Genomic DNA, 24,948 nt, shown 5'->3' with positions numbered 1-24,948 from the left:
ATCAATGAGAAGCTAATGATTAGTATAAAATGATGGTCAACCCAAAAATGGAATCTAGGTAGGAAATATCGAACAAAATTTCCCTAAAAGTTACAAGGCCATGATGACGGTAACAATGACAACGGAATTGGAACATGGGAAGATTAGGTAGATGGCTATCAATATAACTAGGTAGTGCAAACATGTATAACCGTGAGAGATGCAGCTATATAAAGTAGAAGGCGCTCGTAAACTTCAACAAAATAACTATTGAGCAAGGGAATTTTTGTAAACCTTCCCCTTGTTATTTGACTTATGAAATGGAATATCATATATATATCATATGCACGACATATGCACATATGTGCACGTTGTATGAGAACATGTTTGACGGTTGCATGATGTTTGAAAACAATATGTTATAGTATCAATGCAATATACATTTAGAAGCTAATTATGGTTGTTTTGTTGTTGATCATGTAGTTGTTGAGGACAACAACTATATAGAACACATTCCTTTTAGGTCTACACACGTAGCTCTCGTAAATTCCTTGGCAATAAGGATCACACGAGGGTCTTTTAGTTAGTGAAGGTTGTTGGGACTTGGTGCCCTAGATGATGTTAGGTATTTAGTATGTACTCAGAATGGGTGAGTAGCTTCCCATGAAGATAACACTATATAAATTCTTACTAGATAAGTATTGGATTAGTTGCATTTCATGCTTATATGATGAAAATTTCAAGAATAAAGTATTTGCGGATCAATTATGACTTTATGAATAGGGAATTATTCATAACCATCACATAACTTAGGATTAGTTATGGTAAAATACATTAGTTAAAATATTCTCTGGTGATCCATGGTGAAATAATATAGTTATGTAGTGACACAATGTCAGTATTAGAAAAGCAGCAGCCTAGCTGTAGAGCAAGTTCACTCAAGGTTGTGACTAGAATTGTGTACAATAGGCAATGAGGTTGCTATGTATTGAATGTAGGAGCCTTATGTGGAAAGTGTAGATGGATTTTGTTGCAAGTGGATGAAAAGGTTATAATAGGTTATTTAAATTTTATTTATTTTTTTCTTTCTATAGGTGGTAGCTGATCTACAACATATCTTCTAACTGGTCTTATGTGTTGATCAAGTGCTCAATATTTAGCTCAAAAATCAAAGTTCTCAGATTGACTCGAAAACTATATGACTGTGTCTCTCTCATCAAGATGATCATAACACAATTCATTTCACTGAAAACAGAGTCCGAATGAAGGAGAAAAGGCATATTGTTTGTTTTCCTAAACAATTAAAAAAATTGCAGAATGGGACAGAATGATGACATGGCAGTCCAGTCAGCAAGGGGAATCTTCTTCAGTTTTCTTCCAATGGGGTTGTGACAAGTGTCACCTTCAAATTTTCTAGTTTGGTTATGTGAAGGTGAAATTCCCTAATTAGCCTCCAAGGTGGACTTTGAATTTTTTTTAGTTATTTAAATATTATTATATATATAATTTTATTTTATATTATATGGTTTTTTAACGATATATTTATATATATGTATATATATATATATATATATATATATATATATATATATATATATATATATATATATATATATATATATATATATATATATATATATATATATAATACTAATTCATTACAGATCCACATATATTTAAGGAGTTGTCTTTAGTGCGACTTTTTGGAAGCTTTTACGATGGGTTTTTTCCGGTCAAATTTCTCTAAAATCTGGCAGGAATTTATTGAAATCACAAGATATTAGGTAATCCTATTCAATAAGTGCCCTAGGGGTTTTCCAAGGTGCTAAATCCATATATACAGTCAAAAAACTACTTTAAATAATACAAATCAAGATTTCACCTCAAAATTTTTCATTGGGTTCCGACACTAGAAAGTCCAAAAAGTCGCACTAAAGACAACTCCTATATTTAAACCATCCAAGTCCACATATATATTATAAATAACATTTAAATTTTTTATGGTATACATTAAGTCCAAGGTCCACAAATTGTTAAATGGCGAATGTTATATTATGGTGACGCAATATATTAATATGGTAAAAGTATTATGGGATGGGCAGGGTGCGGGTTTGAACTCGTGACATACCCTCCAAAACTCTATTGCAAACCATTGTACTAAGCACAAGACTTGTAAAATGTGGGCACAATATTTAATTTAAACTTACCATATATGCCGTCTGGGAGAGGAGGGAGCCAACCCCCTCTCCATACGACCACCCAATGGAAACCATGGGTCAACGCAAAACCATTAAAGGCGATTAGCACTGTAAACACGTTTAAAATTAATTAAACCATTGTTAAGTTGGCACTATTTATGGCGGAGCCACCAAATCCGGAACCGCCACCAAACTTGGTGGACTTAACGGGAGTCTCTCTATATTTAGTGGGGTTTCCTAGGAAAAAATTGAATGAAGCATATCTTGCTCAATTTTCGACCAATTTTGGAAAATTAATAGTCAATTTTGGATGATTTTGACTTTATGAAGACATTGGTATAGGTTTTATAGGAAATAGAAGACTTCTACATGTGATTTTTCCACTGGGAACTTTAGGGAAGCCTAGAGCCATCAGGGAAGGGGGTCATACCCAGAGCAACCAAAGTCAATTTTCAGAGATCCAATAGTCATTTTTGGCTAATTTGGACATTTTGAACACATTGGTGCAGGTATCAGGAGCCATAGAGATTTATAAACAAAATTTTTACCACATTGAGCTAATACGGAGGCCCAATCCATGGAAGCTGGACCAAGGAGATATAACTCAGGAGGGGTGAATTCTTTCATCGAAACACCGTGTTAATGTGTCTCTTTGATGGTTTGATGCACTGTACATGTTTGTTGTTTAGTATTTATTTCTGAAGCTATTTTTCTCATGAATGTCTTTTAAAACTTAAGGAAATTTACCTGTTTGTAAGCACCAACAACTAAGGAAACCTTAGGACAAAAAGCAAGAAGCAAGCACATGATTCAAAGATGTAATTGTTATTAGCACAAAAAAACTAATCATACAAAAACATATCATGTGCAAGTTATGACAAGCCATTATTGGTGTAAAGATAGGAGTAATAGAATAATATTTATAGTAATTTATTTATGGAAATTATAGGACTAGCACATGTGGGACAAGTTGTAATGACTAACATTAGGTTTAGTACAACTTTGGCAATAAAATTGAATAAAGTTCAAATAGAAGTTCAAGCATTGATTAATCACCACAATTAAAAAAAAAAAGTTTAGCAAGGATTTGGAGAGGAAAATGTTTGAACTTGAACAAAAATGCTAAGAGCTAGAATAAACAAAAGCTTGAAAGGGTTTTAATAGTTTGTAGATGTTTTGGCAATCAGGTGACAGGAAAAGCTCTACAATAGTTGTGTTAGTTGAACAAGTTAACTGTAATTGCATGTAAGAATAATATACAACAATACTAATAAGTAAGATTTCAAGAAGATTATATGCAGGAGTACATATAGAAATTGTATATAGTGTTGGCATGTAGGAACAATACTTCTTGGTTGAGGTACAACAATGCCAACATGGCATGAATTTTTATCATTTCCATATTACAGGAAAATTGCAAATTATGTTGCATATTTAGTTGAATGTTTATATGCATGTGTAATGTTGGTGGTACTAGAAGTGCACACCTAACAACATGGGGCATGGACCTCCAGGTCCTGCTAGTGCAATGTTGGCACCAGATGAAATTAGGTACGAGGACATCAACTTGCAGCTACAAAGCGGCATTTTAGGTCATTTTGCATCAACAAAATCAAATCATGGATATATCATGCACTAAGGACAATGAATAAAATAAGGAGGGAGGAATGTGATACCCCCGCAGTTCATAATTAAATATTATTATTATTTAGGCGGGTGAGCCAAAATGATATTACAAGGCCGGTGTGTCCATGTAACAAAGTTAAATATATTGTGGGGTTAAAATAATGTAAATAATGTAATAAAATATTATAAAATAATAATAACAATAATAAAATAAGGTAGGGTGTGAATCCAACTCGACGAAAAGGGTGTGGGGGGCACAACTCCAGGAAGAAAGGCAACAATTATGTTCTTCGGTGAAAAATGCACCTTGGAGTCCACATGGCTCTAGTGAGTGCCACTTGGATAGTTAGGGCCACATAGTTATAAAAGACCATGTTTAGCTTGTAAAGGGATTATTAAATCAGGGGATGGCAAGGAGAGGGAATTATTTAGTGAGCCTTGGGGAAGGAATCTGAGATTGAATGATGGTTGGGGAGTCCCGGGGTTGGACTCCAGACTGGCCAAGGTGTGGTTATTAAGTTACCTGTGTCGTATGGATGCATTTAGTTTATGATGAGAGCCCCATTGTTGGCTTTAAGAGCTTAGTGATATGAGGGTTTGATGGCCCTGTTTATAGCTTGGTGGCCATAGATTTTTGGTGGGAAATTAGTTTTGGTTATGGCATGGAGCCTTAGAGCAACACAACTGTTGGGTTGGCACCTTGGAAATTTTCCTAGAGGGTGCCTGGAGCCTTGGAGAAACATGACTGTTGGTTTGGCACCTTAGCCATGGATGTGTGAAGGCTTTTGGTTATTGTTTCCTTAGAGTTATTGTCCTAACTCAGGGGTGACTCGGTGGTTGATTTTATGAACCACCAAGTTTATGGATGGGTGTAACATGGAGAGCATGCATCCAGTCAGCTCATTAATACATATAAGTATCATGTGCCCTGATGTCTTTTTATGTGTTTTGGTTATAAACCTTAATTTGGGAAATATTCATATTTGAATGCTATGGAATTATTTATGTAGTATATATGGCTATAAAATCTAGCCAGGGTCATAGCCATGAACATTTTACTTTGTATATGAATTTTATGTATATGTTTACGTGTGATAACAATAAACCCTAAAATGGGTAGCTGTTGTATTATATATTGTGTGCTTGTGCTGTGCCTTATAATTTGTGAATTATTGGTCTATTAATCTCAGTTGGGGATTTTCATAATTACATTAATGTTTCCATTGTGGTGCTAAATTGTTGTTATATGTGATGTAGAAAATATGTGGAAAAGTGTATTGTGATGCATAGTTAATTATAATTGTTTGGAACATGCTAATTTATGGAAATAATTCTAATGAATATGATTTTCACATATTAATTTATTTATTATTGCATAATATTGTTGAGTAGTGTTTCTCGGTGGGGGGTTGGGGAATTTATAGCCATGGGGGAGCCTTGCTTACAAAGTCCTTGCATTTGACTTGTGTAATGCTTCTTCCACCTTTTAGAGGGTGATTTTGAGTATTTTTGTTGATCTTGTACATGATTCAATTGAGATTTATATGGATGACTTCACACCTTATGGAGATGCTTTCCAAGAATCTCTCTCTAACCTGTGCAAGGTTTTGAAAAGATGCATAGAAATGAATCTCTCCTTAAGCCCTAAAAAGTGCCAATTTTTTATGAATCTAGGAATTGTTCTAGGCCACTTCCTAAGGAGGGAATCTAGGTTGATACTAATAAAATTGCAATTATTATAAAGGTTCCTGTCCCATAAAGGAAAAAAGTTGTTAGGATATTTTTACGACTTGTTGGATACTATAGGAGGTTTATTAAATATTTCAGTAAAACTGCTTCACCTTTGTTTGGTTTACTGATAAAATATTCATATTTATGTTGGACACACCTTTATCAAAAGGCATTTGAAGAGCTCAAAGAAAATTTGACAATTGCACCAGTTCTCAAGGGCCCAAATTGGGACTTGCCTTTCGACATTCACACATATGCATCAAACAAAGAAGTGGGGGAAACATTGGGGTAGATGGAAGGTAAATTTTCATATGCTATTTATTTCACTAGTAAAAAATTGACCAGGGATAAACTCAATTACATGTTCACCAAAAGGAACTTTTGTCTGTTGTGCATTCTTTGAATAAATTCAGACATTACATTAATGGGTATAAAGTTTTGTGAACACTAATCACGTAGCCATTAAGTACTTAATGAATAAACCTGATGTCAATCCTCGAATTATTAGTTGGTTATTGTTGTTACAACAATTTCATCTAAACATTATCGATAATCCAAGGAAAAAAAATGTTGTTGTAGATTTCTTGTCTAGACTAACCCTATCTGTAGAGAATGAAGAGATGGTATGATCATCTTCCACATGAGCACCTCTTTACCATATCACTGTTGCCGCCTTGGTTTTCTGATATAGAAAACTTCTTGGTTGCTGGATAGTTTCCTCCTAACTTGTCTTCCAAAGAAAAGAAAAAAATTGTCAGGAAATGTGTTCCTTATACCTGGATTGGGGTCAACCTCTTCAAATTGGGACATGACCAAATCCTAAGGAGCTGTGTAAGAGAAAATAGACATCCTCTCAGCATGTCATGATGAACCCTATGGGGGCCACTTTGCTGCTAAGAGGACAACTTACAAGATTCTTCAAGCAAGCTACTATTGGCCTACCCTTCATCAAGATACCAAGAGGCACACTATAAAATGTGATGAGTGCCAAACGATGGAGAATCTTACTAAGAGGGATGAGGTGCCCATATAACCTCAAGTGACTTTCGAGCCTATTGAAAAGTGGGGCATGGAATTCATTAGACCTATTAACCCCCCATCTGGACAAAATAAGTATATCATTAGATGCATAGATTATCTAACCAAGTGGGTTGAAGTACAAGCAGGCAGGGAAACAATAAAGCAGAAAGTAGTAGAGTTCTTAAGGGAGAACATTTTTACAAATTTGGGTTCCCAAAGGAGTTAGACACAAACCAAGGAACTCAGTTCACTACCAAATTAATATAGGGGATAATGAGGCAGAATCATATCAAACATAGGAAGTCCACCCCATACTACCCTCAAGAAAATGGATAAGTGGAAGTGACCAATAGAGCACTAGAAGGAATTCTAACTAAGGTTGTTAGCAGTAGAAAGAGAGATTCAGAAAATATGCTTTTTGAAGTCACTTTGGCCTACAACACTACTTGGAAGAACACCATTTGTATAAAAAACAATGTAACTTTGAAACGGGAACTATAAACTCAAAACGAGAACTTTGAAAAAAAAACCCGTAAAAACATCAAAAACAGTGCTAAAAACGAAAAGTGTTGATGCTGGAATAACACTTTTTTTTTTAGCGTAAATTTTCAACATGTTTTAAAAATGGTGGTGAAAACCAATTTTTTTGTGCAAAAATTGTTCAAAAAACACCCTGAAAACGAAAATTGTTGACGCCGGGATAACACTTTTTTCAAGGGTAAAATTTCAACATTTCGAAATAATGGTGTAAAATATTTTATCATGACCTCAAAAAACATTAAAAATTCAAAAAAAAAAAATTAAAACAATGAAAAAGCACAAAACAAAAAAAAGTTAAAAAAATAACAAAACATAAATTAAACTATATACAAAAAAAACAAAACATAAAATAAAAATAAAAAACAAAAAAAATCAACCATAAAAAAAAAATCAATCATAAAAATGTAAAAAAGAAGGAGCAAAATTAACTTATAAAAAATAAGAATTAAAAACCTAAAACTAAAAATAAAAATTATAAACAAATAAATAGTAAAAAAAACATATTTAAAAAAAAGTAAAAATAAAAACAAATAACCATAAAAAATTTGGGAAAAGAAAAAAAAAACACATTAAAAAAAACTATAAAATTAAGTAGGTAAAAATAGAAAAATTAAAAAAACATTAACAAAAAACTAAAAAAAAATTGAAAATTTAAAACAAACTAGATTTTAAAAATAGAAAATGGAAAATAAAATAAAAAAAATTGCTGAAATTAAGATTAAAATGTTGATTACTTAAAAAACAAATATAAAAAAATATATAAAAAAGACAAAAAAAATGTTTAAAAAGAAATTATTTCATAAACTATAAAAGAATTTGATATAAAATATATATATAAAAGTAAGTAAAAATAGAAAAGTTAAAAAAAAAATAACAAAAATTAGGAAAGAAAAAATAAATCAAAAACAAACTAGATTAAACAAAAATAGAAAATTAACAATTTATTTATTTATTATTTTTTTTAAACTAGTAAAAATTAATATTAAAAACGTAAAAAAAACAAAAAAAAACTCAAATTATAAAAAAAAACCTAACAAAATAAAATTTTAAAAATATGTCTTTTCAAGTTAAAAAAAAAAAAAAACTCTGCATGGGGTAGCTCAAGTGGCAATGGCCATGGAAATGAAATCTCACCAAACCGGAGATCTTGAGTTCGATTCTTGTGCTACCCTCCCTGGAAATGGGGTGAATAACGGACATGTAAAAACTCGAAAATGAGAACGTCATACCTAAGCTTACAAAGAAAAAAAATTAAAGATTATTTTAAGCTTATAAAAAAATATGTGTTTAAATTTAAAAAAAAGGTAATTTTTTATTATTAAACTTTTATTGTTTATTTAAAAACAAACAAATAAAAAAAAATTAAATTTATTTTTTTTAAAACAAAATTTTGTTTTTTTATTTAAAAAAATTATTAAAAAAAAGACAATGTAAATAAGGTAACATATGAAATATACGTAAGAGTTATATAATTAAATATTTCATATTTATTTAAATACTTAAATAATTAATAGTAAGTATTATATTTAATTACCTAATTGTTAGATCTATTTCTTAATAAAGTATAATAAGAATAATCTTTCTATGTTCTAATTTTTGAATAAATTATTTGGAATTTACTTTCCAATATTATTATTATTATTTAATTTATTTATTACTATTTTTTATTCCTAGTAGAAAGCTTTATTATTTAAATTTATTTTAAACAATTATGTATTTACAAAATTTAACTTAATTGTGGAAAAGAAAAATAATTATTTTGATATTGAAATTCAATCTACATTTAGGCCTAAATTTAAAATGATAATATGTTCTATGACTTAATAATAATAATGATGATGTTGTAAAGTAAATTTCTAATAATTTATTCAAAAATTAGAACATAACAAAATTATTCTTATTATACTTTATTAAGAAATAGATCTAACCACAATCAGGTAATTAAATATAAAACTTATTATTAATTAACTAAATATTTAAATAAATATGAAATATTTAATTATATAACTCTTATGTATATTTTATATGTTACCTTATTTATATTGTGTTAAACTAACTTCCCATTAACTATTTAATTATATAAATTTGAACCTTTTTAATTTAATAAGATATAACTAACTTACATTATTCAATCTGTAACTTCAACTTATTTATTTATTTAATATTTTACCTAGTTAAATAACTAAATATTTATTTATTTTACTTAAGTATATTATTTAAATATAGTTATGCTTTCCTATCCCTGTCCCTTATCCAGTTCGACTAGCTGTTTCCCAGTCAGATATAGCTGTTAGAAGGTCTAGCCTACCAGTTCAATATAGTCATTGCTTGGTCAAATATAGCCGTTGGAGGTTCTCCTTTGACTATTTAACATGCAGTCTAGATCCGATTCTTCAACTTGTCCTAATGATGAACCACACCGGTTGGTTCGAAACGTGTCGACAAATGATTTATCATGTGATTTATCCAAAAACTTTTTCTCAAAAAAAAAATTATTAATTTTTTTTGAACAACTTTAATTAATTAATTTAATATATATATATATATATATATATATATATATGTATATCTATAATATATTATGTTAAATAATAATTGTTAAAAAATAATAATTTTTTTTAATGATTTAAAAAAGAATCATATTGTTAAGAAATATATATTTTTTTAAATGAAATTAAAAAAAAAAAATATAATCCATCGCCTGCCCGCTGCCCGCAGGCCTTCCGCCCAGGGCCGTGCCACCACGTTCGGTGGAGCGATTCTCAGAATTGTCCCACAGCCCGCCTGCCACCTGTGGTGGTGCGACCTGGGTGGAGGGCTTGCACAGAATCGCCCCATAACCCGCCCACTGCCCGTGGTGGTGCGGCCCTGGGCAAAGGGCCTGCACAGATTTTAAATAACTTTATTTTTTTTTAATATATATATATATATATATATATATATATATATATATATATAAAATTATGTTAAATAATAATTGTTAAAAAATATTAATTTTTTTAAAACGATTTTTTATTTTTATTTTTATTTTTTTTTAATTAAAAAAATCATATTCTTAAAAAATAATAATTCTTTTTAAACGATTAAAAAAAAAAACCCCTCCTGTGGTGGCGCGGCCTTGGACAGAGGGCCTACATGCAGGCCCTCCGCCTAGGGCTACGCCACTATGAGAGGGTTATTTTTTTATTTTTATTTTTATTTTATAAAATCGTTTAAAAAGAATTATTACTTTTTTAACAATATGATTTTTTTAATTAAAAAAAATTGTTTTAAAAAAATTAATATTTTTTAACGATTATTATTTAATATATATATATATATATATATATATATAAATTAAAGTGGTTTAAAAAAATTTTAAATTTTTTAATATATATATATTTTAAATAAAAAAAATTGTTTAAAAAAAAATAATTTTTTTAATAATTTTGTGTTGTTAAATAAAAAAACAAAATTTTGTTTAAATTTTTTTATTTTTTTGTTTTTAAACAAATCATGAAAGTTTGATTAATTTTTATTTTAATTTATTTATTATTTATTATTTTCTTTTTAAAATCAAAAACACATATTTTTTATTTTTTAAATTTGAAAACACATATTTTATTTTTTATTTTTTTTGGGTTTTAATGAGATATTTTTCGGTGTAAATCACATGATGTTTCTTTTGTCGACACGTTTCAAACCAACTAGTGTGGTTCATCGTTAGGACTCATGAACCACATTGGCTGGTTTGAAATGCATCAACAAAAGAAATATCATGTGATTTAGGCCGAAAAATCTCTCATTAACTTGATATCACAAAAGCGTCAATTCAAAAATTTGAGTTTATTTTTGGTTTTTTAGTTTTTTTTTTTTAAGTTGTTAATATTAATTTTACTAGTTTTTAATTTTTTTTAGTTAATTATCATTTTTTTTTTTTTTTAATGTAGTTTGTTTTTATTCTTTTTTCCTAGTTTTGTTAATGCTTTTATTCTTTTTTCCTAGTTTTTGTTTTGTTTTTTTCCTACTTTTATATATATATATATATATATATATATATATATATATATATACATTTTTTTTTTTTTTAATTTTGTTTTTTTTGTTTTTTGTTTTTTTGTTTTTTTTTCCAAATTCTTTTATGGTTTATGAGATAATTTTTTAAACTTTTTTTTTGTTTGTCTTTTTTTATATATATATTTTTATATTTGTTCTTTTAAGTAACCAACACTTAAAAAAAAAAAACCAACTTGAAAATTCGTTAAGTAATCATAATTTAAAAAAAATTAGACATAATAAATTTTAAAGTGTGAAAAATAAGTCCTCTAAAAGAAATGTATGCTGCATCAACGCATTGCATCAACACGTTTCGAAATCAACATGAAAATCATTAACATTTAAAAACAAATATTTATATTTGATACATAAGAAAATTTAAAATGTCAAAAATATGCTCCCATAAAAAAGAAGTGTATTTTGCATAACCACTTTTCAAAATCAGGTCACTTTTGTACTACCCCTACGAAATGGGTAATCGTATCGGTTATTTAAAGTGCCAAAAACTATGCTCTAAAAAAAATGTGTGTTTGGCATCGCCCTTTTTCAAAATCGGGTCAATTTTTTGCTATCTCTATGAAACAGGTAACAGTATCAGTTCCCATTTAAAAGTTTACATTATTAAAATAATGTAGATTCACAAGCTTATGCAATGTACTAAAGCATAAGACAAGAATCTACTTCTACTTTCAACTAGCGGAAGCCAATAGATCGATGAAAACAATATGAACAAGAAGAAGATAAATCAATGACACATAAAACAAGATGAATCTGGTGAAAGCCACTACTCAAAACCCCGTTATCTATATTGCATATATAAAAAATATGAGTGAAGATACAAAGATGTTCTCACTAGAACAATTCCGCACAAGCATGCTCAACTCTCTCAGCGCACAAGCTAGCTCTTGGCCAACACTCAGCCAATTCTGCAGCTCTCCAAACCCCTAATCTCTTGTGTAATTCCTAGGATGAATAACCCATTTTTAAAGGGAATTCATGCTTCCAAAACTGCGCAATCCAAACATAGGATCAATCTCTGATGCATGTGTGATATTTACACTCCAGTAAATAATACAACTAGTAGTACATTGTCCCTGCACTCTAGTCTCAATTGGGTCTTCCTCAGAATCAACATGCATGAGTTTTTGATGAGGGAATCTTCAGTTAACTAGAGTGACACTTATGGATGCACTAGTGCACCAATTGACTGTTAACTCTCTATTAGTTCCTCAAACAGTTTGGAACTAATTTAACTGAGCTTAACTAAGTAAACTAAGTGATCTAATTTCCAACTCAATTTAAAATCATACTAGACCCCTAATATTTAGGGAGAATATATACATGACTTCAGAAATACTTCCAACTCGAAATTCCTAAGCTAATTAAGTTAATTAAACTTAATTAACTATTTACAAGTTTCTATGAGAATATAATTTGATTTTAATTCTCAGTTTAATTCATGGACAAATTAAACTAGAATTTCTTGTTTCCATTTCTCAACACTCCCTCTCAACATGAAAGGGATTATCTGATACCCTGATCCTATTTTTTTGAAACTCGAATTTACATCTTGACAATGCCTTTGTCAAAATTTCAACATCTTTCTCCTCCATGGGAATTTACTCTAACAACATGCTCTGCCTCAATACACGATCTCTAAGATGATGATATCAGATATCAATATGCTTGGACCGATCATGAAAAACTGGATTTTTAGAGAGTTTGATATAACTCTGATTATCATAGTAAATCATAGTTGGATCCATCTGCTAAACAAATAAACCAACCAAGATCTTCCTCATCCAGATGGTTTCACATGATGCCTGACTCGCAGCCATGTACTCTGCCTCTGCCGAACTGAGTGAAACTGATCTATGTTTCCTATTGTATCAACAAATTGCCATTGACCTAATACTGAAGATCCCTCCTAATGTGCTCTTCCTTTCAGATGGACTCCCTACCCAATCTGCATCAGTGAAGCCTTGAAGCTTCACTCCCTTTTTCCATATGTACCATAATCCATACTGAGAAGTTCCCCTGAGGTATCTCAACACTTGCTTTTTTGCCTTCTAATACATCTTGGTAAGCCTAACCATTGCCTGACTAAGCTGGTTAACTACATAGCACATATATGGTCGTGTGTTCACAAAGTACATGAGTGAACCCACAAGCTGTCTGTGAATAGTAGCTTCCACTACTTCCCCTAAAGTAGCATCCTCCTTCCTCAAATTACCTGCTAGTGGAGTCTCTATGGGTTTGCTGCTCTCCATGAGGAATCTCCTGAGTATCTTGTTGGCATACTCTCCCTGAGACACAAACAACTCCCCATCTCCTTGCCATACCTCCATGCCAAGAAAGTAATGTATGAGCCCCTTTTCCTTCATCTCAAACTCTCTTGCAAGGCCATCCTTGCAAGACTTGATCAGCTGAATATCACCTGTTAGTATGAGATCATCAACATAAAGTACAATGATCAACAATTTACCTTCCACAACTATGTGGTACAAGTTCACATCTGCTTCACTCTCGTGAAGCCCAGCCCGATAAAATAGGTATCTATCCTGGTGTAACAAGCATGGGCTACTTGCTTTAGCCCATACAACGTTCTCTTGAGCCAACACACATGCGACTCTTAGTTAAAGGTCTCAAAACCTTTAGGCTGCTCTATGTACACCTCTTCCTCAATCATGCCATTAAGGAAGGTTTTCTTCATATCCATTTGATATATCTTCCACTGCATCTGTGTTGATAGTGCTAATATAGATTTGGTTGATGATTACCTTGCAACAGGAGCAAAGGTCTCATCATAGTCAATCCCCTCTACTGCGAAAATACATGGGCCACGAATATAGCCTTATGCTTCTCCACAATACCATCTGCAGCTTGCTTTACCCTTTAAAGCCAACAGGAGCTCACCACTAACTTGTCCTCCGGTCTCAGGACCACATCCCAACACTATTACGAACTATGGATTCATACTCCTCCATCATGGCATTAACCCAAACTGAATGTTGCACTACTTCCTTAAAGGAATATGGCTTTCTCACAACACATTCACCCATAAGAGCCATGTATCTAGTGTACCTCTAAGGTGACCTCCTCTGCTTGCGCTGAGGAGTGGGTGCTCCCACATTCTCTCATGCATCATGCAACAATTTAGCCTCTCTAGTGTGCTTTCTACCCTCTATGGAAGACTCTGCCTGAGTAGATGTTTCCACTCCCAGATCCTTTGCATGTGGTCACTCGACATCAATGTGAGGCTCCTCAATCTTAGGAGCTAAAAGATCATCATCCCACAAGTGTAATGGTAGGCCCTAATCATGCAACATCGCCCTTGCTGCCCCTACTATGATTCTATTCTTCCTCTTGGCCACCCTATTCTGTTGAGGGTTATGGGGTGTCGTCAACTCCCGTTTTATCCCTTCCGCTACACAAAAGTTCTTAAACTCATTTGAGAAATACTCACCACTGTTATCACTCTGTAGAGATTTAACCTTCTTTCCCGAATCTTTCTCCACAAATGCTTTAAACTCACAAAACTTTGTGAAAGTTTTATCCTTTTTTCTGCATGAAAAATATCCAACATTTACGAGAATAGTCATCAACAAATATAAGATAATACCGGTGTTTGGCCATGGATGCTATCGAGAATGGTCCACACACATCTGAATGGACTCTCTCTAGAATAGCCTTTTCTCGTCTGTCTCTATCGTGAAAGGAATACTTGGTGTATTTTCCAAAAGTACACCCCTTGCAAGTATCAACTTGCTCAAATGTACCTTTGGGAAGACCGGTAGAGATATTCTGCAATATCTACGAAGCCCCATGATGCAAGTGGCCCAATCTCCTATACCACAACTCGCCAACATCTTGTCTCTGCACCCTTTCTACTTTTGTGCTCAAATCAACACACTCCTCTACCTCCAACTTATAGAGATTCTTCACTAGAATCCCTATCTTCTTTACTTGACCCATGGCTATGTGTCAAAGGAACGCCTTTCCTTTCGAGAATATCACATCATGTTGGGCGCGAGATCCCCCAAGGGTAGTTTTGGGGCAAAGAGCCCATATATTGGTCTAATTTTGTAATACAAATGTAAAGACTTCGCATTTTGTGGGCGCAGAGTGTGTAGATGTTAAAGAGTCATAGGGTTGTTCGTCCTTATTTTGATAATGTAATGTTGGTTGTAAGAAATGTACCCATGGTCTACGGACCATGGATCGTATAAATAGAGCTAAGCTCTAAGTAGTTTGACAAGATAATGAAGAATGAAGATAAGATGTATGCGAGATAGCTTTGAAGTATAAGTCTAAGTCTTGGGTCATAGCGTAGGTAGAGGCTCTGTAGCTGAGTGCGTAGAGGCCTAGAAGCTCGCAGCTGAGTGCGTGGACCCCTGCAACCGAGTGCGTAGGGCGATTCACGTTTGTAATTATCTGGAATTATCAATAAAGAAGAGTATTCTATCATTTATGTGTCTTTAGTTCCTATTTATGTATCTGTTATATTGGGTATGAATTTCACTTCTAATTCTTCTATGATGCGCGAATGTGTATAACTATATTGGTTAAGTGAACACAAGTAAGAACATCTGTTTTCGCAAAGCTAACTAAGATCTATTAATAAGATAAGTAAGATACTTAGCCTAGTTTCGAAATAGCACAGTTTGCTGCCTTAGCAGCGTGAAAGCACTTCAGCCCCTGGTTAGGGCTACGCGGAAGCAGATTGTAACATTTTGCGAAGGTACTGAAGGGTAGAGCAGAGGGATAAGCAACCTACACGAAGGCAGGTATAGTTGGAATAAACTGGCATCACAACCATCTCAAGGGTGTGGAAACTTGGTTCCAACATCCCCCCATACTGCTTTGGGTGAAACTTCAGTCCGCACTTTACGGGCTGATGCCGAAAGGGCCAGTAGTGTAGGGATTTTTTTGGCTAACTAACGCTAAACCTGTGTTGGGCGCGGGATTCCCCAAGGGAAGTTTTGGGGCTTATAGCCCAGATTTTGGTCAAAAGTTGTAACCCCAATGTAAAGACTCTGCATTTTTTGGGCGCGGAGTGCGTAGTTTGTAAAAGAGTCATAGGGTTGTCCGCCCTCAATTTTGTAATGTAATGTCAGCTGTAGAGATCTACCCATGGTCCGCGGACCATGGGATTGTATAAATAGAGCAAGGCTCTAAGTAGTTAAGAGAACTCAATAATAATGATGATAAGGATGAAGAGTTGAGTCATATCTGAAGTGTAAAGTCTAGTTTTGGGTCGTAGAGTAGGAGAAGGCTCTGCAACTGAGTGCGCAGAGGCCTAGTAGTCTGCAGCTGAGTGCGTGGACTCCTACAGTTGAGTGCATAGGGTGAGTCGGGTTTGTAATAGTTGGAGCATTAATAAAGAGAAGTTTCATATCTATTATGCATATTTATTTTATGTTTTATGCATCTGTTACATTGAATATACATTGCACATTTAATGCTTATATGATGTGCGAATATGTGTGAATGTGTTGATTAAGTGAATGCGAGGTAGAATATATGTTTACACAAAGTTAACTAAAATATTTAAGAAGATATGTAAGATTCATGGTGTAGCTTGGAGAAATAATGCAGTTTGCTGCCATAGCAACGCGAAAGCATCTCAACCCCTGGTTAGGGCTATGCGAAAGGCGATTATAACAGATCACGAGGGTCTTGAAGGTTAGAATAGTGCATGAAGTAACCTACACAAAGGTAAGAACAGTTGGACTAAATCAACACCTCAGACACCTCAAGGGTGTGAAAACTTGGTTCCAACATCCCCCCATACTGATTCGGGTGAGAATTTAGTCCGCGCTCTATAGGCTGATGCTGAAAGGGCTAGTAGTGTAGGGATTTGTTTTGTTAAATAACTCCGAACCTGGGTCAGGCCCCTTCAAGCCAACAAATGGTTCCATTGCTAGGATCAGAATCTGCATAGATATGTTTGATGTCGTATCATTGGAATTCAACTAAGTTGAAGGTTGGTTGAATAGAAGAATTCACGAGTTTGCAGCACAGGAGAACAGGAACCCGCGATTGTCAAAAGAAGAGTGGTTGGACTGCTACCTGTTGGTGGGCTCCAGTATTGTAGCAATAATTCTACAACTCCTGGAGCTTCCTTCTCTAATTTTATCAACCCGGTAGTTCGTAACAAACTTGGAAGCGACGGTGCTGTATGCACAAGTACTAGCTCTTGTCGCAGCTGTCACTTGGTCAGCTGGCACAAGTCCGCTAGGGCTCAAGCCAACTTCTATATGTTCTCAGAAGAAGCTTTCTAAATGATGAACGAAGGCTATCTCAAAGGAAATTAACCTACTTTGCAAGAATGAACTGAAAGCCAACCAAACATGGAAACCCTAGTAAACCCCAATTTGACCAGCTTAATCCTTACAATGCAATGATGGGAATCCAACTCCTAACAATGATGCCATTACTTCTAGTGAGATGAGATGCATGAATTTAAACTACTTCCATTGAAGAGAACACGTTTTTTGTACTTTTGCTCAAGTGGTTGGAGTTATGATGATTGTGCTTCTTACTGGGTCTTGACTGTGCAGGGGTAGTTCAAAGGGGAGGAAGGCTTGGGAAAGGTCAGGAGGACTCTGAGAGGTTCCAGGGGATCCCTAACATCATTCCACAGAAGTTCACAACGTTCAGGTGCTTGGAAACCGTGTTTGCAGGCTTCTATAGGATGTCTGCAGGGGATCCTACAGGAAGCTCAGGATTTCTACAGGAAGTCTGCTAACTTCTACAGGATGTTCTGCAGTCGGAGTTTTGGGTGATGGAGGAGTGAAGGAGATGTATGGGTGGATAGGTAAGATGAAAGGGGAGCTTGAGATGGCTCAGGGACAGAGAGATGAGATGGGGAGAGAGTGTATAAAGCTGGTTGGTCGATAGAAGGGTAGAGGCAATGGAAGGCCGAAAAGATGAGGCAACGTGGATAATAGAAGAGTTGGTGGGCAAAGGATCTAGCTGCGAGGTAAGGAGATGGCTTAGGGATGACTGAGGAGGATAAGGAAGTGTTGAAGTGGTGCTGCGCAGTGTAAATGAAACAAATCACCTCTGTCTTGCACAAAATCGAGAATTCATCATCCTATTCTATCTGTTTTATTAAAAATCAAAGAACAACGATGTAAGTTAAGAGAGAAATCATGCATGGAGCTGAAACAAGGGGTTATTGCTCAAGATCTAACTGCATGGATACTTCTACCAATGGAAATATGATTTTAAAGCTTGCATGAACATATAAGACTGCGTTTTTTGGTGGTTGGCACGGTCTACACCCCCAATCTCTAAACAGAGGTGGCAGTGAGTGCACGATCAACCTTTTCTTGGAGCTCTGATGAATTCTAATCCTCCTACTCTAATCTAAGCTGCTGAAAGCACTTTATCCAGAAACTAATCCTACTTAATCACATCAAGAAAATTGAATCAGCAGACTGTGTTTTCTAAATGCATGTCAAGGCAAAGAAATGAAATGTTGAAAGGAAAGACAAGTAACAATACAAAGAAAAGGAGGTCTATTGCTCTGAGGTTGGGCCCTAACCTGAGAGCTATAGCTCCTCTAAGAACTCAGAATTGAATCCAAATCTGCCTGCCTTTTATTAAAAGATCATAATCATGAGTCTAACAACATGCCAAAATTGGCTTACAAAGAGAAAAAACAGAGCTACAGCTCGTGATTCAAAATCTACAACAAAGGTTCAAGAGTCTTTATCGAAGGCTACAACCTCAATATTTATACATGATGAGGGCCAAGCTGGCCTCCTCAATTAGTGGGGCTTGGCTGTCCAACTAAAAGTAAACTGCTGTTCCTGTAGAATCCGTTGGCTTCCTTCTAGCTCGGTGGTGATAGCTATTGGAGCTCGGAGTTGGGGTGGATATCACGAGGAAGGTCATTCAAGGCTGTGGACAACCTCCCTTCAAACCCGCAATGCCACCTTGGCTGTCTCCTTGTCTCCATCTGCGTGGTCTTTGCTCCATTTAATGTCAAAAAACCTGAAATCATCATGTATTAGCCACATAGGCATAATGACTTCCCTTCTTCGTACAAATAACACGAATATACTAAGAAATGATGCATAAGTGATAAAAAATGAAGGATTGAGCAAGGTAAGTAGGCCAAATGAGCCCAAATTGTTACCAAAAATTGGGGCTCATCATCACCCCCCAGCTAAAATATTTGCTCATCCTTGAGCAACTAGTCCAACTCTTCATCCTTCTTTGCCTTTACTGCTACCCTTACATCCCAAGCCTCTGTAGTAGTGTCCTCCTTGCTGATATGAAACCCAGCCCTTCTGTTTACCTCTTCCCACTGTTCATTATCATCTTTCTCTGTGCTGCCTTCCATCAATCCTACCAGCAGTGGTGGGCTGAGTTTAAGTCCAATCCAGCTGGCTTGGAGGTTTTGCATGGATTTCTTATAGAGGGCTACCTGTACTAGAGCTTCCCTCATCCGAGTTGGGGTATGGTACTCTCGGATTTTCAGACTGTGTACCAATGTATTCCATCTGCGTGTGCATGCTTGGACATCGTTGTCTCCTAACAGTCTCTCCATGTCCTCAAAATGAGCTATGGCTTGGGCTTGTTGATCCATATATCTTAATGAAGCTTGAGGGTCAGTGGACAAATGTTGGTTTGCCGAGATTAGTGCAATTGGATCCCCTGGTTTTGGTCTGATGAGCAATGGCTCGTTCAGCTCTCGGTTCATGATTGCTTTGGCTTCTGCTGCTCTTTTGTCCTCATGGTTCAGCCATGAGGCAAATGCCATTAATTGCATATCTCCCAAGGCCGTATTGGGATCCCATGAAACTACATTAGGCAGGTCCAGATTATGGAGTTAGAGCTCCGCTAATTTGGCCCTATCCTCTGATGAGCTAGTACTGCAAACTTCAGTGAATTGCTGCGGGTCTTGGAGCTGAGAGATACCTCTTTGCGCCAAGGTATTGATTTGGAATTGCAGCCATTGGTCTTTCAAGTACAAGCCATAGGATTTGGCCGGCTGCCTGCATTGGATAGCATCCATGGCCCAGCTGGCCATGCAGGCCAATTGTGCTTCTTTCTGCTGCAGCTGTTCTCTGAGAGCTTGCACCTCAAGTTGTGCTTGCTGTTCTACTTCCTGTAGAAGTGTGGTTGGCTCCCCAAGACCGGTGTTCAGTTCCTTTTTGCCTTGCTGTTCCTCTGTGGTGTCCTTGGAGGATGTACCTGTCCCTGCCCTCAGCTCCTGTAGCTGCAATCTCAGCTTCTGGTTTTCTTCCTGTAGGAACACGCGTTGGCAATTTGCCACGTGTTTAGCCATGGACAATTCACTTCTGGCCTCCTTGAGCTGCTCCTGTAAGGGACCTATGTCCGCCACACCCTTTGACTTGGCTATTTTCATCCACGTGTGTGTACAGACTCTTTCTTCCTCTAATGCAAAAAACAGTGGCACAGTAAATTTCTGAGGTATAATTTTGCCAGCCTCTAAAAAGTTGTAATATGAACTCAGACTTGGCTGAGGGCTGGGCTCTGGTATATGCTCTTTCTCCACTTCCTTTGGTGGCTCTACTTCACCCTCCCTTGGTGGTGATAAGGGTGCTTCTCCTTCCATTCTCTCAGTTTCTTTAAGCCTGGCTAAGGTTTCCTGTAGAGCATCTTCAGCATCTTGTAGCCGAGCTTTTTCAGTCAATTGGTCTAAATTTTCTTGCCACGTAGTTTTCTTCGGGCTCCCCCTCTCATAGGTGACTGATATCCTCGAGGGGGACCTTTCCTTGGGTGAAGTAGGGGCATCTTCAATGATGATCGGGCTGCTGGACGGAGGCTGTGGCTTGCCCGTCTTTATTCTCACACTTCTTCGAGCTTTAAAATATAGAGGGGTCTCCCTCTTTCTCTTCTCCTTTGGCTTAGGAGGTGTGTTGAGGGCGTCCAGCACAGCTGCTGCCTCCCTTTCACGAATGTCAGCTTTCTTCTCCTTGGGTTTCACTTTTTCGGGGCTTCCTGTAGAAGACCCTGTTTTAGTCAATTTCGGGCTTCCTGTAGAAGACCCTTGTTCAGTTAATTTCGGGCTTCCTGTAGAAGCTGGTTTCGGCTTTCCTGTAGAAACATGTGTCACCACCTTGGTTTTCTTTGCTGCATGAGTTTTGCTTTTTGACTTGGTTGCGGTCGCTGTTGAGGCACTTTTGCTGATGTGGACCTTCTCAGCCTTGTCCACTCTGCCTTGCAACCTTTTCTCTCTTGCTGTCAAGATGGGTGTGTCATATTTCTCTTTGGCACCCTTTGTCTCTCGTTTCTTCTCTTGCTTTTTCTTCTGCTCCGTGGTCGTGGTCTTCTGGCCTGTTTCTTTCTTTCCCGCGGGCACTGACTCTTTCTCCTCACTGCTAGATGAACCGAGCTCTTCGGTCAGCATCTTTATATCCCCATCCTTTGTCAAATTTCTGAAGGCTTCCCATGAGAGAGGAACCTTGTATGTGTGGAGCGCATCCTCCACGAGGAGTTTGATCAGTCCATGGTGGGCTACCTGGTCTGGTGTGCCTTCTTTCAACTTGGTGGCACACTCAATCAGAGACTGTAATAGAAAGTAGGGGAGACTGAGCTTGTTTTCTACAAGTAGATCCATATGGTGCCTTAATTCAGTGAGTAACCGAATGTGGTACCCGTATACAATGCTAAAACGGCCTTCGCAGGTGATGTACTTCATAATTTGCAGGCTAACTTCATTCCACGGTGGCAGTAAACTGGTTCTACGAACCCCATTTTTGTCTTCTGAGAATTCCTCCTCTGGTGGAAAGAATTCTTTCTTAGCCTGTTGGCCCAATTTCCTTTCTTCTTTATCCCATGGTAATCCCATTGGGAGCTCCGTAACTTGGCTGATGAATTGTGGGGTGAGTTTGAGGCTAAAACCCCTGAAGTTAACGGTGGCCAATGTTTTATATTTCGGCCTCAGAGCTTGCAAAAACTCTTCTGCCACTTCGTCGTCATAGCCCTGCAATTTGTCACAGAAGGATATCCATTGCGCTCGTGTGAAGAGCTCCACCACCTCAGGATTTTCTCTTAACTTTGTTGAATCAGTGGGTTCCCTTCTGATGAACCCACCCGGCATGGTGAAAAACTGCTGCGTTAGCTGGAGGTGGCGAATACGGAAGAAATTTGGCCTACTAGGACAGAGCGTAGAATTACGCTTCTGTCATGCATATAATCCACGAAGCTTATCTCCTGAGGACCTTAACACAGCTTAATTACACTGACATCCTGTAGGAAGACAGTTCATGCACAACAGACAACATTTGCAACAATTTTCTACGACCAGACTGTAGACGACGATTCTGCCACCCTCAGAAACCAATTGCATGGAGAGTTCAGGCTTCCCTTTTTAATCCGCCACCTTTTGACGTGAGGAACTCGACTTCCTGTAGAAACAACTTTCCTGTAGGAGCAGCGTGCGATCTCTGGGGGATACTGCAGTGGGTCTGCGCTCTTGGTGTTGCTTCACAGGCGTTCTGATGGCCAAAGACTCGGAGTATCGAGCTGCAGAGGGATCCGGATGATCACTCGAGTCTCAAACGGTGAATGATAAATGCATGGGGTGGCAATCTAGCCGATTAGATTTGAATCAGCGGAATTCGTGGCGCGGGGGTGAGCTGTCCCTGCCGAACGGTTGGACGACGTCATCCCATCATTTGCCTGCGAGTTCCCTTACTGCCGCATCATTCCTCGTAGATCCGCCGCCGTCTCTTCTGTTAAACTCATTTTTTTCGACGGGATTGCTCTCACGTGTGTACTACCCATTTCTTTTGCCACGACCGCCACCCAAACATCCGACTAGACCATTAACTGATCGACGTGGCCAGTCGAATGGCCATACAACCGCTCAAGCCATTCACTTCACACTTGCAAACATTTTCAAAGTAAAATTCATGCAATTCGACGGAAGAAAGGGTCGAGACACTTACTTGTGCGGCCGCAATGCGATTTTTCGGTCCTTGGACGATGATGAGTGGATTTATTTGCTGCTGGTGGATTTGCACAGGCCTGGAGGTTCATATTCACAGGCCACTGACGATGGATTTGATGCTTCGGCTGCATGCGCCCGTGTTTTCATTGTATATGGCAAGCGCTGTGAATGGTGTGCACTCTAGCGGGCTTAACTGTTACGGGACTCCTGCAGGATGTCCTGTAACAGTTTTTCCTCCTCGGGTGCATGCTGCACGACGAAGGCAATGGCCCCACGATCACGCTCACAGAGCTCATGGATGGCTGGGATGGATATGGTATGACATCTCAGCGTTTTTCCATCTCAAAAATTGCTTTTCTCTTGATAACTCAATGATCTGCTTTGATGGTGCAGGTAACTTCATTGCATGTCGACAGGGATGGTAGAAAGAGGTGACAACAGTGTATAAGGGTGACAACAGTAGCTTGCATGTGTCCAAACCGATCCTTGGTCGTTAGATCTCCTCATAAAATGAATTCTGGGCCGTCCCGAACTTCTACAGGAAGTTTCCTGTAGAAATACAGAACTTCCTGTAGAAAGTTTGCGTTTCCTGTAGAAAGTCTGCACCTTCCTGTAGAAAGTCCGCATCTTCCTGTAGAAGACTCAAGCCGTGATGAAATTGTGCACATACCTTGGAGAAAATGCGTATTCTTGGAGTAGGTGCTGGTGAGGTCTCCTGGAAGCATGATAAGGATCTTTGGCTTTGCGTTAAAAGACCTCCTCTCCTTCATAGAACACTTGCAACCTGCATGCATTTTCACATTATAAACTTGCTGTCCTCGCCTTTTTTGCTTATTGTTTTTTTTTCTTTTTTTTTTTTTGAAAGATAACAGGGGCGCCTCAATGAGGTTTTCACCCTTGCCATCTGCCTTAAGCGCCTCAGAGAGGTTTTCACTCAAGGATCTTTTTTTAAATCTCTTTTTTTTTTTTTTTTTGAAAGACAATAGGGGCGCCTCAATGAGGTTTTCACCCCTACCACCTGCCTTGGGAGCCTCAGAAAGGTTTTCACCCAAGGATCTTTATTATTTATTATTATTATTTTTTTTAGATCTTTCAGGGTATGCCCAAAGCAGAGGCAGAACCCTTCTCTATGACCAACACTGACTTCTCCATAGTTTTGATGAACTCTTGCCTGGAGAGAGGTTTCCTGTAGATCTTCAATCGATGCCCATTGACAAGCATGGGGATGGCTTCCTCATCAATGGTCCGAATAAGAACAGATCCATTGTCATGACATTTTTCCACTGCATATGGTCCCAGCCATCTGGTTCTCAGCTTCCCCTTGAAATCTTTGTACTTGGAGTCATACAACAATGCCCAATCTCCTGGTTGGAATTGCTTGTCATTGAGGTGTTGGTCATGCCACACCTTTCTCTGAAGTTGAACCACTTCCGAGTGAAGGAGGGCCTGCATTCGGTGCTCGTCCAGTCCATTCAGCTGCAATAACCTTTCTTGTTGTGCATGGCTGAGATCTAGGTCCAGCTGAGCTGCCATCCTCAAAGTGTTGTATTCAAATTCAATGGACAACAAAGCTTTCTTCCCATAGACCAGCTCATAAGGTGTGAAGCCGGTGGTGGTCTTCCAGGTGGTGTTGTAAGCCCATGTGGCCTCAATCAGGCGATCCGCCCAATCTTTCCTACTTCTGCTCACCACCTTAGTCAAAATCCCTTCCAATGCTCTGTTGGTGACTTCCACTTGCCCATTTGCCTGTGGATGATAGGGGGTGGAAGTCCTATGCTTGATTTTGTGATGAGCTAGTAGGTCTTCAATTAGGTTGGATGTGAACTGGATCCCTTGATCGGTGACCAGCTTTCTTGGGTAGGCAAACTTGTAGAAGATGTTTTC

Source organism: Pinus tabuliformis, chromosome 8 (genome assembly GCF_031772625.1).
Source record: "Pinus tabuliformis cultivar Carrire ecotype Pingquan chromosome 8, CPIR1, whole genome shotgun sequence".
Classification (NCBI taxonomy): Eukaryota; Viridiplantae; Streptophyta; class Pinopsida; order Pinales; family Pinaceae; genus Pinus; species Pinus tabuliformis.
This window is presented reverse-complemented; position numbering follows the sequence as displayed.